At 41.2% G+C, this 18,274-nt stretch overlaps 1 protein-coding gene across 10 annotated transcripts in view; it reads left to right on the forward strand.

Moving 5' to 3' along the window:
* Window positions 1-18,274, forward strand: part of LOC106087756 (arginine kinase) — a 159,395-nt gene that overhangs the window by 18,573 nt on the left and 122,548 nt on the right. Inside the window, exon 1 of one of the 10 annotated variants that reach the window (XM_059369205.1) lies at window positions 17,133-17,219. The exons of the other annotated variants lie outside the window; for them this stretch is intronic. The gene's annotated coding sequence lies outside the window, so the exon portion shown is untranslated. Of the gene's footprint in view, window positions 1-17,132; window positions 17,220-18,274 lie in introns of those variants that run through there. 10 annotated transcript variants of the gene reach the window in all.

The following is an 18,274-nucleotide window of genomic DNA, read 5'->3' on the forward strand; positions in this document are numbered from 1 at the left end:
AGGTATTTTATAGTAGAAAACGAATTTAACATCCAATTTTGAGGCCAAATGGGGTCGTCTCACCCCATAAACTCCCCTAAACCCATGGCAATTGGGGCTCAAATAAAATAAATTTGAGAGTAGAGCACGATGCTGATATTTTTTCAGGTCTGAGCGCGTGGGTGTCCACCACAAACTCGACATATTTGTGGATAATGGCAAAAAGGGGCTCAAATCTGATATCGGTTTTATGGCCAAGTATTTCAGGGACGGCTCACCTCACAAACTCCCCCTTAACCACACATATATACCGACTATAGCAATATGTAGCTCAAATGTAGGGTATGAATCTGATATGCACTTTCAAGGCAAAGGGTTTAGCTACTCCAATCCACCACCAAAACCAAGAGAATGGAGTAGATGTAACATTCAAGCAAACAAACGCCAGGTCTCGGAGATGGGTGGGGCAATTTAAACGATATTTAGTTTGTTTATAATAACTCAAAAACAGGAATTTGGTATCCTTATTTAGGGTGGGATATTTAGGGTACCGAGCCACCTCCAAAACCCGTCAAATAGAGTACGCATCTGATATATGGACACCTCACCCTCATAAATACTCCCATACCGGATATATTTACCGACCACAGCAATATAAGGCTTAAATGAAAGGTGTTTGGGAATAGAGCACAAAAATGTTATCCACATTTGGGTGAAAAATCTGAAAGGTAGTACCAGTACCCCAAAACAGGACTTATTTCCTGATCATGCCAGTATAGGGCCCAGATAAAATAAGTGAGTGAAAGAAGGCACAGCAGGGCGAGCCCTGTCCAGCTAGCCATTTCTAAAAAAAGACTTCGTACATATATTTGTAGTAATAGTATAATGAAAATTTCGTCTGTATGGTTATTGATTGGATTTGTAGACTTTTTCCAATTTTGTCATTGTTTCTCGCCATATCACACGCAGTATTCTGTATAGCTAAAATATCCTTGAAACTTCATTGAAGTTCTTTGTTTTATCAAAAAAAAAAAAACTATTTTCCTTTTTGATTGTATGTCATGTCATGTCCACTTACAGTTCAGAATGAATAGGCAGTTATGAGAAAACTTCTAAAATGGAAAGCAATCGTCCTTAGTTGTCTATTTCTTGCTATAGTTATGTTTGACTTGGTCGGTATATTCCTTTGTTCACTCATTTATTTGCTTAGTTCCATACAGGGTGGAGGAGTTTTGTTTGTCTTGTTTTCCTTTGTTTTCTAAACTTTTCGAGGTTACTTTGACAATTTGACCTAATTTTTGTTGTATGGGACAACGGGTAACACTAAATTGGGTTTTTTTTGTGAGGTGAACATATTGGTCATTCGGTCATTTGGTCGGTCGTTGTACCAAATGTGTGTCAATTGATTATTGTGATTATCGCCTACTGTCATTTGGATAGGCTACCATTTTTTGGTGGTGGTCATCAGCTTTTCACCTTGAATATTAATGGCGATGTAAATGACAGGCATTTGTAAAAAAGTAATTATTATTTTTTTTGTGGCTATCACATGCGCGCACAATTTACTTAATGACGAATGGTATGTTGCCGCAACTATTCCATTTTTTTTTTTTAATTTGCAAAGTCTACTTGAACAAAAAATTCTTTTTGTTTCGATTTGAATGATTTTGAAGAGGTGTCGGTATTGAAGGTTACTTTGTTGTAGATGAAGTCAAATTTGTAATTTATTGGCATCTTCAAGGGCAGTAAACTTAAAAATACAACAAGTTTTAGCTGCCACACACAACATCATCATACTAAAAAGAGCGCTGAAAGCATGGATGCTTCAACAATAGCAGAATGAGTAGTTATTTAGCACATTTTTAATTGTCATGGCTAGAAATGGGCATCTATCCAATTGGTTAGGTTATGTTGAATGAGCTGCCCACCTTAAGTGAGTTCGCTCGGAGGCCAGTTTAGCCCATTGTGATACCTAAATAAAGAGAAGAGCAACAAGATGTGAAACCTTGGACCATATCCAGAGGTTATACATGAATAAAAGAAACAGCAAGAATGGAGAACCAGAGCGGGGGGTGAAACGCCTATCCTTCACGCAAGCACGCTGTTTATGTCCAAGTCAGCTGGAATACAGACTCTCCTTTCTGGGGAGGCGGTTCTTCTGCGATCTGTGTGATGTTGCAAACGTACCACTGCGAGGTCTCCTGAGATTTGTGGGTGGGATGGGATGTTTCCCTACGTCGGAAACATTCCACCCTCCGTCGGAAACATCCCATCCCACCCACAAATCTCAGGAGACCTCCCAGTGGTACGTTTGCAACATCACACAGATCGCAGAAGAACCGCCTCCCCAGAATTTGTTACAGCAGACTTGGACATAAACAGAATAAAAATTCGATTGTCTCAACCTTATCCTCATCAAGACAAAAGAGGCAAAAGTCTTTGTGCGGTATTCCCTTGCGCTCCGCAATGCCGCCTATGGCACAGTGTCCGGTTATGATCCTCGGCAATGTGCTTAGCGAACTCTTATCGAACTCTAGTAACTCTTTTGTCCTCTTCCGGTCAATGACAGCCCAGAGCACCTTAGCGGTACGGCAACCATCCACTGAGTCCTATTTGCCACATCTTGTCGCACCCTCCGTTGGAAACATCCCATCCCACCTACAAATCTCAGGAGACCTCCCAGTGGTACGTTTGCAACATCATACAGATCGCAGATGAACCGCCTCCCCAGACTGGTGAGAATTTGTTACAGCAGACTTGGACATAAACAGAATAAAAATTCGATTGTCTCAACCTTATCCTCATAAAGACAAAAGAGGCAAAAGTCTTTGTGCGGTATTCCCTTGCGCTCCACCATGCCGCCTATGGCACAGTGCCCGGTTATGACCCCTGTCGATGTGCTCAGTGACCTCTTATCGAACTCTAGTAATTCTTTTGTCCTCTTCCGGTCAATGCCAAATCTTATCGCACCCTCCGTCGGAAACATCCCATCACACCCACAAATCTCAGGAGACCTCCCAGTGGTATGTTCGCAAGATCCCACAGATCGCAAAAGAACCGCCTCCCCAGAAAGGAGAGTCTGTGTTCCAGCAGACCTGGACATAAACAGAACAAGAGTTCAATAATCTCCTTCTCATCTCCGTCAAGACAATCCCTGCCGCTTATCCGGTTATGACCCCAATCAATGTGCTCACCGAACTTTTATCGAACTCTAGTAACTCTTTTCTCCTCTTCCGGTCGATGATAGCCCAGAGCGACTTAGCGGTACGGCAACCATCCACTGAGTCCCATTTGCCACATCTTGTCGCACCCTCCGTCGGAAACATCCCATCCCACCCACAAATCTCAGGAGACCTCCCAGTGGTACGTTCACAAGATCCCACAGATCGTAGAAGAAACGCCTTCCCAGACTGGAGAGAATTTGTTACTACAGACCTGGACAAAAACAGAACAAGACATCGAAAGTCTCCTGCTCAACCCCTGTCAAGACAACACCTCTTTGTGCGACATTGCGCTCCGCCTATGGCACAGTGTCCAGTTATGACCTTCCTCAATGTCATAACGAACGTCAGTAACTCTTTTGTCCTCTCGGTCCGGCAACTATAAACTGAGTTCCATTTCGCCACCGACCCCTGTTTGGCCATATCATCTACTATGTTCAGTATCTCGATAAATGGCATGTAGGCAAAACCGGTGACTGGTTCGACGAACACCTCCATCTGTATTCGTTCGCTCATTCATTTCCTGAAATTTTTTCTTCATCTGGGATCCTACATCAGCATTACGTCGTGGACCCGAAGCCTATCCAAGGACTCCAAACATTCCGCCACACACCTCGAACTCACTGTTATCGAACCCAAGGCCTTGAGCGGCGCCATACTGTCCACATAAATTCTGAGTTTTGAGGTCGATAGATCCCTAAAGGCCACCGTGGCGCAGAGGTTAGCATGTGCGCCTATAACGCTGAACGTCTGGGTTCGAATCCTGGCAAGACCATCAGAAAAAATTTTCAGCGGTGATTTTCCCCTCCAAATGCATCCAATTTCCAAAAATTTGCAGATCCCTTACCCGAATGTAATGGCACAGACCTTTGCCTGAAAGACCTCACACTCGTCCGGTAATCTCAGAGACATACTGATGTTGAGTGCGTCCCTAAACTTTTCCCAATTGGTTTTTCTCGGATTTCTTTATGGTCTCCTCCTCCTTATCTCGTGCTAGACCTGAAAACATAAGGCAAAGTGTTCCGAAAAGGAGCACTAGGTGCAGACATTCCAGCCCAAGCCCAATTTAACCAAGTCCCTGTTTGTTACAAGATTTCTATAACCTGTTCCCTGATCTGGTTGCAGAATGTAAGGGCATTGCCTCTATTTCATACAACCGAACCAACAACGTGAATAAAATGTAATCAAAAAGTGACTCACACCTATTGTTGGTATTTGTGCTTCTCCAGAGACTGTGGTATACATTGAAGTCGCACCCTAGCACAAGGTTATGCCCATTGTTCTCGCATCATTTGGTAGGTAAATGGAGGTCAGTACCAATAATACATTGCGCGGTCTCTCCAAGGCCATTTCGTTAAGTCTTCATCGCTGAAACAAGAAATGAGAATTGGGCTTCTACTGGGGGAGAGTTGAGTTTTAGATTACGTAATCTGAGTCCAAGAACCTCGTAACCACTGTTCCCGAATGGGAGCCACATCGTGGCGTCTCTTCCCATAGTTCTCAGAAGCTCTTTCGTGGCTGATTATGAGTGGTGCAGGTTAATCTGCACTAACTTCGTACAGTTCTGCCTTTTAAGCAGCCTAAGTATGGGTTCATCCTCCTATACAGGAAGAGGTATTCACACCTGCAACGTTGTCCAGCAGGGGATTTGATCAATCAGGACCAGCTCTGTATTCAGCCAGGCCAAAGAGAGCTAAGGCCGTTGATGCAGGTCGAAAGAAAAGCTGATGCTATCTCATTTCCGCATCCAATGGCCTTGACGCCCTTCTGCCACTTAGTACCATATTCTCTCCAAGCGAGGACTTCAGAAATGACAAGGATTTGAACCAACCATTATCCATAGATCCTTGCCATTACCTTTATCCCTTGTTCGTCCCTTTACAACATACAGTTCTGCCTTTTAAGCAGCCTACGTATGGCTTCATACTCCTATACAGCAGGAGGTATTCACACCCGCAACTACGTCCAGCGGGGGATTTGATCAATCATGACCAGCTCTGTATTCAGCCAGCGCAAAAGGGTTAAGGCATCAGCCATCTTTTCGTGAATAGCTGGCCTTTAGGATGGCACCGGCCCAGGATATCCACTTGCAGTTCAGGTGCTGATTACAAACTGGTCGATTTCTTAGCCCTTTACCTTCATGCGCCTTCGTATAAACAGATCGCTGCCTGTCATTTGAGTGAGATACCCTTGTCCTATGGGCACTCTCCTAACCACCATTCCTGGTTTTGGGGGCAGGATCAATGAAAGGCCTCGGCTTAACAGTTATGGCCTTTTCTGGAGCTGGGGTTATGCAGTCGGTGCTTCCATTTGCGGGCTCGGTTTCATTTGTACGAGTTCATGATGTTGTGTTGGCATTGGTGCCTGTTGTGGTATTGTCTGATGTAGCAGACGGCAGTAAACGTTCCACGACAGTAGTGTGAAAATAAAAATTTGCCCATAAAAATTCCACTAAGGAACTAGGACAAACTTCTCACATATCACTGAATGCTGTCAGATTCAAATTTTAAGCTCAATAATAAGGGGCCTCCTTTTTATAGCCGAGCCCAGACGGTGTGCCGCAGTGCGACAATCAATTCATTAGGGAGAAGTTTTAACATGGCATAGCACCTCACAAATGTTACCAACACTAGATGAGGATAATCACCGCTGAAAATTTTTTCTGATGTTCTCAGACGAACATGCTTATATCTGCGCTATTTCGGCGGTAGTATTCTACCCCCTATTCTGTTTCCTTTTCGCATAGAAGCCACATACAAAATCTCTAAGCAATCCTAATTTGCCTCTGAACATTCCTTTAAGCAACAGAAGCAAACTTTCCACATACCAATGAGTGCAGCGCGATTCAAGTTCAAGCTCAATGATGCAAATGAAAATTTTGCCAATGAACATTCCATTAAGGAACCGGGCCAAACTTCTCACATATCAATGAGTGCAGTCCGATTACGGTTTAAACTCATTGACAAGGGGCCTCCTTTTTATAGCCGAGTCCGAACGGCGTGCCACAGTGCGACACCTCTTTGCAGAGAAGTTTTATATAGCATAGTATCTCACAAATGTCGTCAGCATTAGGAGGGGATAACCACTGCTAAAAAATTTTCTGATGTTCTCGCCAAGATTCGAATCCAGGCGTTCAGCGACATAGGCGGACATGCTGATATCTGCGCTCTGTTCCCTTTTCGCATAGAAGCCACATACAAAATCTCTAAGCAATCCTTATGAGCTTCCCTTTAAGCAACCAGAAGCAAACTTCTCACATATCAATGAGTGCTTGCGATTTCAGTTTTAGGTCAATGATTAGGAACCTCCTTTTTATAGCCGAGTCCGAACGACACCTTTTTGGGGACAAGTTTTTATATGGCATAGTGCCTCAAAAATGTCGCCAGCATTAGGATGGGATAACCACCGCTGAAAAATTTTCTGATTTTCGCGCCAGGATTGGAACCTATGCTTTCAGCGTAGTAGGCGGACATGCTAATATCTACGCTTCTGCGGCTGTAGTGTTCTAGCCACATACAAAATCTATAATTAATCTTAATTTGTCCATGAACGTTCCTTTAAGCAACAGAAGTAAACTTTTCACACACCAATGAGTGCTGCGCGATTCAAGTTTAAGCTCAAGGATAAAGGACCTTCTTTTTATAGTTGTGCGCAGTGCGACAATTCTTTGGGGAGAAGTTTTAACATGGCATAGTACCTCGCAAATGCCGGAAATATTTGGACGGGATAGGTTAGGTAAGGTTGAAAATAGAGTGCGGATATTAATCCGCCCCATGCCACTATGGACATACATCTTAGCCAATAATCAGCTTGTTGTGCGCTCTAAAAAGTAACCTCGAAAAAGAAAATTTTTAGTAAGATATTCTGTGCTAATTAAAAACTCCTTAATTATAGCCATACCACTCGTCTATGTTGATTCTGTCTGGTATTGTGTCCCCACCTACGTACCGGTGTCTTCAACGACGGGATAACGATCGCTGAAAAAATGTCTGATATTCTCGACAGGATTCGAACGCAGGCGTTCAGGCGCATACACGAGCATGCTAACCTCTGATCTACGTTGGCCTAAAAAAGAAATTGAATTACCACAAACTAAATATGTTATTATACCCTACATTTCTACTGTGGTACAGGGTATTATAACTTAGTGCATTCGTTTGTAACAGCCAGAAGGAAGAGAGATAGACGCATTGATAAGTATACCGATCGACTCAGAATCACTTTCTGATTCGATTTAACTATGTCCGTTCGTCTGTCTGTTTGTCTGTCCGTCCGTCTGTCCATGTTAATTTGTGTACAAAGTACAGCTTGCAGTTTTCATCCGATCGTCTTCAAATTTGGTACAGGAATGTTTTTCTGCCTAGAGACGAAGCCTATTGAAATCCGAAATAATCGGTTCAGATTTAAATACAGGGTGGCTGATGAATATTGCTACAATGATGAATATTGCTACATTTTTTTTTCGGTGTATGGAATACATTTTTCTTTTATTCATGTTAAATTAAATTATTAAATTAATTATTAAATTATTATTAATTAAATTAATTAATTAATTAATTAAATTAATTATTAAATTATTATTATTAAATAGAAAAAAAGTTATTACATTTTTTTTTGGTAGCGGCTTTCATCAGCCACCCTGTATGTCTCCCATATATATGTTCGTCCGATTTGCGGTAATAGTGCAATAAAATGGTCATTTGTTTAACGATTTTCTTGAAATGAAGCAGGAGGGATTTTCTCTTGATTCTCGATACTACTGATGAATTTCATAAAAATCGGTTCAGTTTTTGATATAGCTGCCATATATATATATCGCCCAATTTTCAATCTAAGAGCCACTGCAAGCGCATTTATTGACCAATCTTGCCAAAATTTTGCACAACGCTTCCTCGGCGACTACCACAATATCTGTGAAGTTTGCTCGAAATCGGTTCAGATTTAGATATACCTCCCATATATTGGGTTGCCTAAAAAGTAATTGCGGATTTTTTAAAAGAAAGTAAATGCATTTTTAATAAAACTTAGAATGAACTTTAATCCAATATATAATTGCCATTTTGTTCGATAACCTTTTGCCATCTTCCTGGCAAATTTAGTATTTTACGCTCATAGAACTTCTGGCCTTTATCTGCAAAAAACTGAACCAAGTGCGATTTTATAGCCTCATCATTGCCTAAAGTTTTACCATTCAAGGAGTTCTGCAAAGATCGAAATAAATGGTAGTCTGATGGTGCAAGGTCAGGGCTATATGGTGGATGCATCAAAAGTTCCCAGCCAAGCTCACTCAGTTTTTGGCGAGTGACCAAAGATGTGTGCGGTCTAGCGTTGTCCTGGTGGAATATGACACCTTTACGATTGACCAATTCTGGTCGCTTCTCCTTGATGGCTGTGTTCAATTTGTCCAATTGTTGACAGTAAGCATCCGAATAAATCGTTTGGTTCTTTGGAAGCAGCTCAAAATATACCACACCCTTCCAATCCCACCAAACAGACAGCATAACCTTGTTTTTTGGTGAATATCAGCCTTTGAAGTGGTTTGAGCTGGTTCACCATGCTTGGACCATGATCGTTTTCGACTAACGTTGTTGTAAACAATCCATTTTTCATCTCCAGTTATGATTCGTTTTAAAAACGGATCGAATTCATTGCGTTAAAGGTGAATATCACAAGCGTTGATTCAGTTCTTTCAATACATGTGTTATCCATATTAAAATTGACGCCAAACAAACAAATGTAAACAAAATTCCGCGTACTTTTTTTCTAAAGCAAGCTAAAAGTAACAGCTGATAACTGACAGAAGAAAGAATGCAATTACAGAGTCACAAGCCGTTGAAAAAATTTGTCAACGCCGACTATATTACTACTATATTACCGACAATTACTCTTTGGGCAACCCAATATTGTTTCAATGCCAGCTTTATATTGAATCATTTTTCCTCAAAACTCGTGCCAATGAATTTTTAGTTTTTTTAAAAAACAATTTCTGCTGAAACTTCATGTTAACATAGTTGTTATTGGGGAAAAGGATTAGAATCAGCCAATTTTTTGTTATCACTTCGAATTAATCGCACTTCGTTTAGTGAATTGCTCTCCTTTGGTTAACAACGAAAATTACAGAACCCAATCACCATGTTGGAAACACAGGCTTGTGAACTGCCGTAAAATTGCATTCCAATGTTGACAGCTATAATGGTTTTCGTTCATGCCATCTACATATCGTTCAATCTTTGCTATAGATATGTAAATTATTTATTATGACTAACACTCAATTGCATTCTGGCTACAATGTTTGAAAGGGGCTTTGGAAAAACATTTTGCCGGTGTGTTAAAAATAGGAACGATGGTTATTTCTGGAAATGCAATCGGCATAGAGTGGTTGCCCACTGGCTACAAGGAATGATTTTTCAAGCATTTTTTGGTGATGGAAATTAGATTTCGACGAAATTATGGTTCAAACATCAAGTTTCGAGGTGTGTGTGTTCAGAAGAAGATTTGCTTCTCCAAGGTTATAAACCGAATCTATGTATGTTTATACCCACCACCATATACTTATATCCACCACTCAAGAAGTCAGCCTCTAGAGGGCGCAGTTGTCGTCCGATTTTCTGAAATCTTGCCCGTGGTGTTTTGGTATCACTTCCAATAACTGTGTTAAGTATGATTAAAATCGGTTCATAATCTGGTATAGCTGTCATATAAACCGATCTTTGATCTTGACTTCTTGAGCCAATAGACGGCGCAATTCTCATCCGATTTGGCTGAAATTTTGCATGATGTGTTTTGTTATGACATCCAATAACTGTGCTTAGTTTGGCACAAATCGGTACATAACCTGACAAGCTGCCATATAAACCGATCTAGGATCTTGACTTCTTGGGCACAATTCTCATCCGATTTGGAAGATATTTTGTACAATGGCTTCTCTCATGACCTTCAACATACGTGTCTAATATGGCATGAATCGATCAATAGCTTGATACAGCTCCTCTATAAACCGATCTCCCGATTTTGCTTCTTGAGCCCCTACAAGGCGCAGTTCCTATCCGAACGAAATATTACACAATGACTTCTACAATGTTCAGCATTCATTTATGGTCCGAATCGGACTATAACTTGATATAGCTCCATTAGCATAACAGTTCTTATTCAATATTCTTTGTTTGCCTAAAAAGAGATACTGCGCATAGAACTCGACAAATGCGATCCATGGTGGGGGGTATATAAGATTCGGCCCGGCCAATCTTAGCACCCTCTTACTTGTTTAGACATACTTTATGCTACGGTGTAGAGTTAGTGCGTCCATGGCCTACGATTGAAATATTTTCTTGGCCAAGGCCCCACAGCAGTTTGCAAAATATTTTCTCGAAAATAAGTGGTATTTACTTTAAAGCCCGATGAAAACGATTGGAGTGCGGCCATTGATGGTATCAATTATCTATAACACCATTTGAGATAGACAAGTAAGAGCGTGCCAAGTTCAGCAGGGCCGAATTTTATTTACCCTCCATCATTGATCGCATTTGGGACGTTTTTTCCCCGTATCTCTTTATAGCAAAAAAAAAATGATAATGGATGACAACTGATATGCTATTGGAACCATATGAGATCAGCCAAATCGAATATGAATTGCACCCTATAGGGTATCAAGAAGTAAAATCGGTTGATCGGTTTATGTGGGAGCTAAATCAGCTACATCGATTCATACCATTTCGGCATGGATGTTGAAGGTAATAGGAAAATTCATTGTGGAAAATTTTAACCAAATCGGACAAGAACTGCGGCTCCTAGAGGCTCAAGAAGCCAAATCGGAAGATCGATTCACATGGCAGCTATATCAAAATATCAGTGCAAAGTTAGGACCATACAACAAGTTCAGAGAAGATGTTGTCTTGGCATAGGCGGAGCCATGAGGACCACGCCCACTAGGGCACTGGAGACTATTCTAGATATTCGATCCATTGACATACAGATTAAATATGAGTCAGCCATTGCGGCTATGAGACTTAAGGCGAAGGGAGACTGGATGGGAGCAGCTTATACCATCGCAGTATAATCGAGGCGGCGATAGGAAACCTGAAAGAAATGGAAAAGGTTTCCGATCGGATACCTGAGATGAACCTTGTAGTCGAGTGTGAGGCCCTGCTGCCAGCGGCATAGTCTTGGATTGACATAACCCTAATATTGCCTTCTGGAAGATCAAGTTGCACAGATGGATCAAAGCTAAGGGACAGAGTGGGCATGGGGGTCTACATTGAGAACCCAGGGACTGAGATCTGTTTTAGACTGCCTGACCATAATACGGTCCTGCAGGCGGAGGTCCGGGCGATCAGGAAAAGCGTGAGGTGGTGTGGTACTAACGGGGGGACGTCGTGTGTGAAAATCTTTACGGGTAGTAAAATGTCCATAAGGGCAATAACAACCAGGACGGCAAGATGATGAATAGCCTTGCAGTGCAAGAAGTAGATTAAAGCCTTCTCTGAAGATGGCAGGGCCATAACAAAGTAAGAGAGAATGAAATGGCAGACGATTTGGCAGTGAAGGCTAAAGAACTGCCGTCGATAAACTAGGTTAACCTAAAGGCTTTCGGGTCGACGCAATCTTTAAGTGCGTGGGCGACAAACAGTCGATTGGACGGCAAAAATCCTATGGGGTGATCCGGATCGTGAGAGGACGAGGCTATTACTGAAAGGAAATAAGAAGGAAGTCATTATAGTTCTCGGTTCCATAACGGTACACATAGAAATACGAGCTCGCCTATGTAAAATCGGTGCGGCAAGTGATAGCATTTGTAGGGCATGTGGGGAAGATGATGAGACTTTGGAGCATTTCCTATGTCATCGCCCGCTTTTCGCGGGTAATAGATAACGGCACTTAGGTGGGGACACGATACCAGACATGAACCAACTTAGGGGAGTGGTGTGGAAAATAATTGAGGATTTTGTAAGTAGCTCGGAATTCTCACTTAAAATATCCTTTTTCGAGTTTAGTTTGTAATTTCTTAGAGCGCACAACAAGCCGATTACTGGCTTCGGGGTATGGCCGTAGTTGCATGGGGCGGATTAATAACTGCACCCTCTTTTTAACTTAACCTAACCTATATCTAAGCATTGACCGATATGGCCCATTTGCAATCTCAACCGTCTTATATTAGGAGGAACTGTTTGTGCAAAATTTCAAGCGCATAGCTTACACCTTCGAAAGTTTGCGTGCTTTCGACAGACAGACAGACGGACGCAAATTGAAAGATGGGCTTGTCATGGCGATCAAGTTTATATGTACTCTATGGCATCTTAGTCCAATATCTGGATGTGTTACAAACGAATTACGAAGTTAGTACACCTTGGAGGAGGGTATACAATTTACTTTTATTGGCCGTTCGTAGGCTCAAATTCACGTATATGAGCTCGGTGAGGTTAGGTTACGTTTAAGTGCCAGTATGAGAATATACTCACTTAGTCGTTTTCGCCTATTGTGAGACCACAGGAATAGAAGAAGGAACAACCCGCCAACTCAGACAAGTTCTTAAAGAAATGTGAACCTAAAGAAGAACTCCTACTGCCAGCAAGTTCAGCATATTCACATAGCAAATGTTCTATGGCCTCCTCTTCCTCGACGTCCTCACAGCTTCCGCAGAAGCCGTTACTTGCAACCTTCGGTTTGACAGCATGTTTTCCTATCAGACAGTAACCTTTCACGACGGACACAATGACTGAGACGTCTGTTTTAGCCACCGATAGCACAGCGGTAGACCTTTTCAAGTCTAGAGGCATTGTATTTAGAATGACACTGCGTCCGTAGCCATCGCATGACCGAAGAGAAAGCTCCCTTACACTCATAACAATGGTCGCAGCAATTTGTCTAGTCACAATGTCAAGAGGCATTAGATGTAGCATTAAATTCAGTGCATCAGATGATGTCTTCCTTAGTCCGGCTATGATGCCCAAACAACCCATCCTTTGAATCCGGCTGAGAATTGAACTGTAGAAGGATTTTTGAAATGTCGTCCGCCAGACCACAACACCATATAGCCTTATTGGTCTGACAACTACAGTATACACATAATGCACACAGTTTAAGCTTTCAACTTTTGAATATGGCTCTCCTGCAAGTGTATAGGATAAAAAGTTGCCTTTATTGACCTTTCCAAAATGTTTGTTTTTAAGTTAAATTTTCTGTCCAGCTAAACACCCAGATGTATTGCGCTTTCAACAAACAGAACATCCTCTCCTCCCAAAGAGGCAGGTGCCACTGTGGGGAACTTGTATCTCCAATTGAAAAGAACGACTTCCATCTTAGACGGATTTGAGCCTAGACCATTTTCGGTGGCCCACTTCGCTGTCGAATAGATTGACGGGAAACATTTCCTTAACCGCAATAGCTTGTCATCTGTATACGCGACCATTTATACACCTTTTTCTTTCAGAGACAATAATATATTGTTAATGGCTATATTCGAAAGTAGAGGAGACAGTACATAACATGTTCTCGCTAACCCATCTTTGCACAGTGGGATGGAATCAAAAAAAAAAAACTATTAAAAAATATGTCATTTGAGAACAGATAGAGATAATTTTTTATACCCTCCACCATAGGATGGGGGTATACTTATTTCGTCATTCTGTTTGTAACACCAAGAAGTATGCGTCTTAGACCCCATAAAGTATATATATTCTTGAACGTTATGGCATTTTAAGTCGATCTAGCCATGTCTATTAGTGTAGGTCGGTTGGGATTGTAAATGGGCCAAATCGGTCCATGTTTTGACATAGCTGCCATATAAACCGATCTTGGGTCTTGACTTCTTGAGCTTTTGGAGTGCGCAATTCTTATCCGATTTGTCTGTAATTGTGCACGTGGTGTTTTGGTGTCTCTTCTAACCACTGTGATAAAAACAGTTTAAATCGGTTAATAACCTGCTATAGCTGCCATATAGACCCATCTCGGATCTTGACTTCTTGAGCCTCTAGAGGGCGCAGTTATTATTCAATTTGGCAAAAATTTTGTACAACGGCTTCTCCCATGACTTTCAACATACATGTGATATATGGTCTGAATCGATCTATAGCCTGATACAGCTCCCATATAAACCGATCCACTACAATTTGCAATTCTTATCCGAGTGGACTGAAATATTACACAATGACTTCTACAATGTTTTACATTCAATTCATTTATGGTCCGAATCGGACTTGATATAGCTCCAATAGCATACCAGTTCTTATTCATTATTCTTTGTTTATCGATATCGCGTAAAAAACTCGAAAAACGCTATCAATGGTGGAGGGTATATTAGATTCGGCCCTGCCGAACTTAGCCTGCTCTTACTTGTAAAATTTTAAAATGGTTAAAACTGAGGTGATATCAAGGCTCTAGATGGTCCGGTCGCCTCTTGGCAGGGCCCCCTAATTTGGTAATCTCTAAGACGATCTAGCCCTCTCTGTCTGTTGAGATCACGCTACAGTCTTTAAAAATAGAGATTTTGAGCTGAAATTTTGCACAGATTCTTTTTTTTTTGTCCATAAGCAAGTTAAGTGCGTAGTTGGGCTATATCGGACTATATCTTGTTATAGCCCCCATATAGACCGAATCGCCGATTTAGGGTCTTAGGCCCATAAAGCCACATTTATTATCAGATTTTGCTGAAATTTGGGACAGTGAGTTGTGTTATGCCCTTCGACATCTTTCTTCAATTTGGCCTTGATTAAGGTAGATTTGGATATAGCTGTCATATAGACCGATCTCTCGATTTAAGGTTTTGGGCCCATAAAAAGCTTATTTATTGTCCGATTTTGCCAAAATTTGGGACAGTGACCCGTTCGGACTCGAGTATAAAAAGTAGGCCCCTTATCTTTGAGCTTAAACTTGAATCGGGCTGCACTCATTGATATGTGAGAAGTTTGCCCCTGTTCCTTAGTGGAATGTTCATAGGCAAAATTTTAATTTTTGCCATATAAACCGATCTCTTTTAATTTTTGCCTTATAAACCGATCTCTCGATTTAAAGGGTTGGGCCCATAAAAGGCGCATTTATTGTCCGATGTCGCTGAAATTTGGGACAGTGAGTTAAGTTAAGCCCCTCGACATACTTCTGCAATAAGACACATATTGGTCAAGATTTGAATATGGCTGCCATATAGACCGATCTCTCTATTTAAGGTTTTGGGCCCATAAAAGGCGCATTTATTGTCCGATTTCGCCGAAATTTGGGTCGTATATGGTTCAATTCGGCCCGACCGAACTTAACTCCTTTTTACTTGTTTCATAAGAATTTTGAGCACTATCCATTAAAGGCCCTGCCAAGAGCAGGCGCTTCAAAGAACCTTTCCCTAAAGACAACATTTTGTTAAAGTTTTTATTTTCTCAAACTCAACAAACTATTATCAGAAGACAAAATTTCCCCCAAATCCCACCCCATATTTGCATGTCAAATTCTTGTTTTTAGACTACAGTAAGGATACAAAAAATTGCTGAATTGCTCTAAAAGTCTCTGAGATATGACATTATTTGAAAATTATGATATGGAAGAGGGTCCACCGACAAGTTCAACCGTCCTGGCTACGATCTCAACGCTTCCGCGATTCTGACGCATGCTAGTCCTTCCACCATGGGGTCCAGGGCGCCGTCTATCACGTTCCCCTCGATATTCCGGAATGTCACTATGGCCTACTTCGTACTGTGCTTTCTATGTCATCAACATGTGCCGATATCTCAACGATAGGTCAAACAAAACCATGTGACATGGGTGATAGTGACACTTGATTTATGAAAGGTTTTCGATAAGGTCAACCATTTTTTATTGTTTGTTAAGGACAGTCGACACAATTGTTGACAAAACGGGGCTCATACTTAGGAGGAAAAAGAAGGCGATCAGTATGACTGTCGATATCATTACAGGAGATATAGGGCTATGGGCACATTTAGCTAAAAAGGTGTGGCATGGAGCCTTTTTATGGCTTTACTAGGCCCGACTTTCACGGTTAAAGATTCCGTCATGTAGGTGAAAGGACAAAACCAAATTTGGATAAGGGATAATAAAATGAGAACGGATTTCCTCATATAGACTTTTTGAGTTTCTTCTTCATTAGTTAGAGAGTACAATAAGTACGATTAATGGCCTAGCTTTATGTTCATAAAGCTGCTTAAAACCCACACCCTTTTATCAAACTAACCTAACGTAATTTTCAGGTGCCATAGGTGTGACTGTTTTTTCATATGGGTTTCTCCCAGTTTATTATGGTGGGCCATGTTATTACGACTCATTACAAATGCAACATGCTATAAAGGATGAATGAAACCAGGAGCACGTAAAAAGACAAAATGACCATCTAAAACCATAAAGTTTCGTTTAAAAGACAAAAGACACGAACCAAAAAAAAAAAAAACAAATAAAACCGAGAGAAAGAATAAATCCAGCAAGACCGAGTCTATTGCCAAAGAGAGTGCCATGACACGAAAAACAATATTAGAAATGACAGAACATTGTCGGCGACCTCCAAGCCGCTTTTCCAGAGAGGGAGAGAACATTTTTACTATCTTCGTGTATGATGGCCAAACACGAACGTTGATTATCCTTTAATGGTCATAGCGCCAGTTTCGAACATTAACCAATGCCCATGTAGACTCCTACCAGGCAGATACAACGGTCTAGCCCCATAACAATTCCTCGAATTCGATATCCTATTCAAATGCATTTAGCCTACAATTTAGTTGTGAATGTATTGGTGCTGTTAACGCTTTTTATTTCGAATTAAACGGAAATGAAATGTTAAATGTTTAGAGTTAAGGACACACCGTTATGGGCCTTCAACGCCTTCGGGACACAAAACAAGAATCCGGTCAATAAAATCGAACAAAAAGAAGTTCAATAATAATAGAAAAAAAAATCGTAAGGCAAGTCGAATTATTAGCCTACAAAGTACGTTTACAACAAAAAAAAAGTGCTCGAACGGAAGGAGTTTACTAATGTGAAAACGTGTGGCTCTTAATGAATTCCCACAACCACTATAACTTTTATAATGTAAGACAAACCCGCCAACTAAGTGACCAACATAAGTATGAGTGTCCCACTAAAGGGTATGCAAAGGATGGGCTATGAAATACTAATGGTGTCGAAATGCGAATAGTGTTTATGGATGTGTGCGAGTCTGTGATTGTATTGCATGTCGCAGGAAGTGAGATATGAGTGATTTCATTGCTTCTAATTTGAAAAACAACAACAACAGACAAGTGATCTCATATCGCTAATAGACCCTTGAGGGCTAAGCCATTTCAATCATACAAAATTCTGAAAGTTGGATTGGCTTAGGTAGTTGCCGTTAAGAAGCATGTGGGGTTTAGGGAATTCAAATATTAATACTGTTAAAAAAAAGGCTCACAGTGTCTCAGAAACGGAACTCATCGGTTAAAGACTATGAACATTGGCTATGAAACATGAAACTTAGCAAGCAGAAGAAAGAGGGATATGATTGCAGTTCTACAATATTTTGTTTCTTTGGATGCTCGGAAGAAACTGGGGAGGGTCTTAGACTATCTGTCACCCAGACCGTTTCAGGATAGGATCTTGATTGTACGTATTCCCTTTAGGGAAGATTGGACGTCGAACATTGTGTCGAGGAAAATGGAACCTCGAACTTATCGGGTGACTTCATCCTTCCATTGGACTAGTGTATAGCCTTTCAGTCAGATAAACGGTAAATGGTATGCCACAGAACCGCCTGGGTATTCAGAGCCTTGAGCCCCAGGACTGTGAGATTGTCTTTGCATCTGCTGAATTTCCTTTTTTGGTTCTGTTTAATACTCAGATCTAGGAACTGTACAACTTAAATGAGATGCGTCCACGGTGATCTGGTAGTAGACAAGACGGTTTGGCTAGGCCTACCTTGTTACAAGTGGGACGCACTCGATTTTCCCATTTAAAAGCTGATGTACTTCCTTTGTAGTCAAAAAGAGTCCAATGGAAGGCTGAAGTCATCCGATAAGTTCGAGGTTCCATCTTCCCTATCTTTCTATAGGGATTTAGTGACGCATATCTTCAAATTTCTTCCAACGAACTAAGAAGAAACGACGGTGAGG

This window comes from Stomoxys calcitrans, chromosome 5 (genome assembly GCF_963082655.1).
Source record: "Stomoxys calcitrans chromosome 5, idStoCalc2.1, whole genome shotgun sequence".
Lineage (NCBI taxonomy): Eukaryota > Metazoa > Arthropoda > Insecta > Diptera > Muscidae > Stomoxys > Stomoxys calcitrans.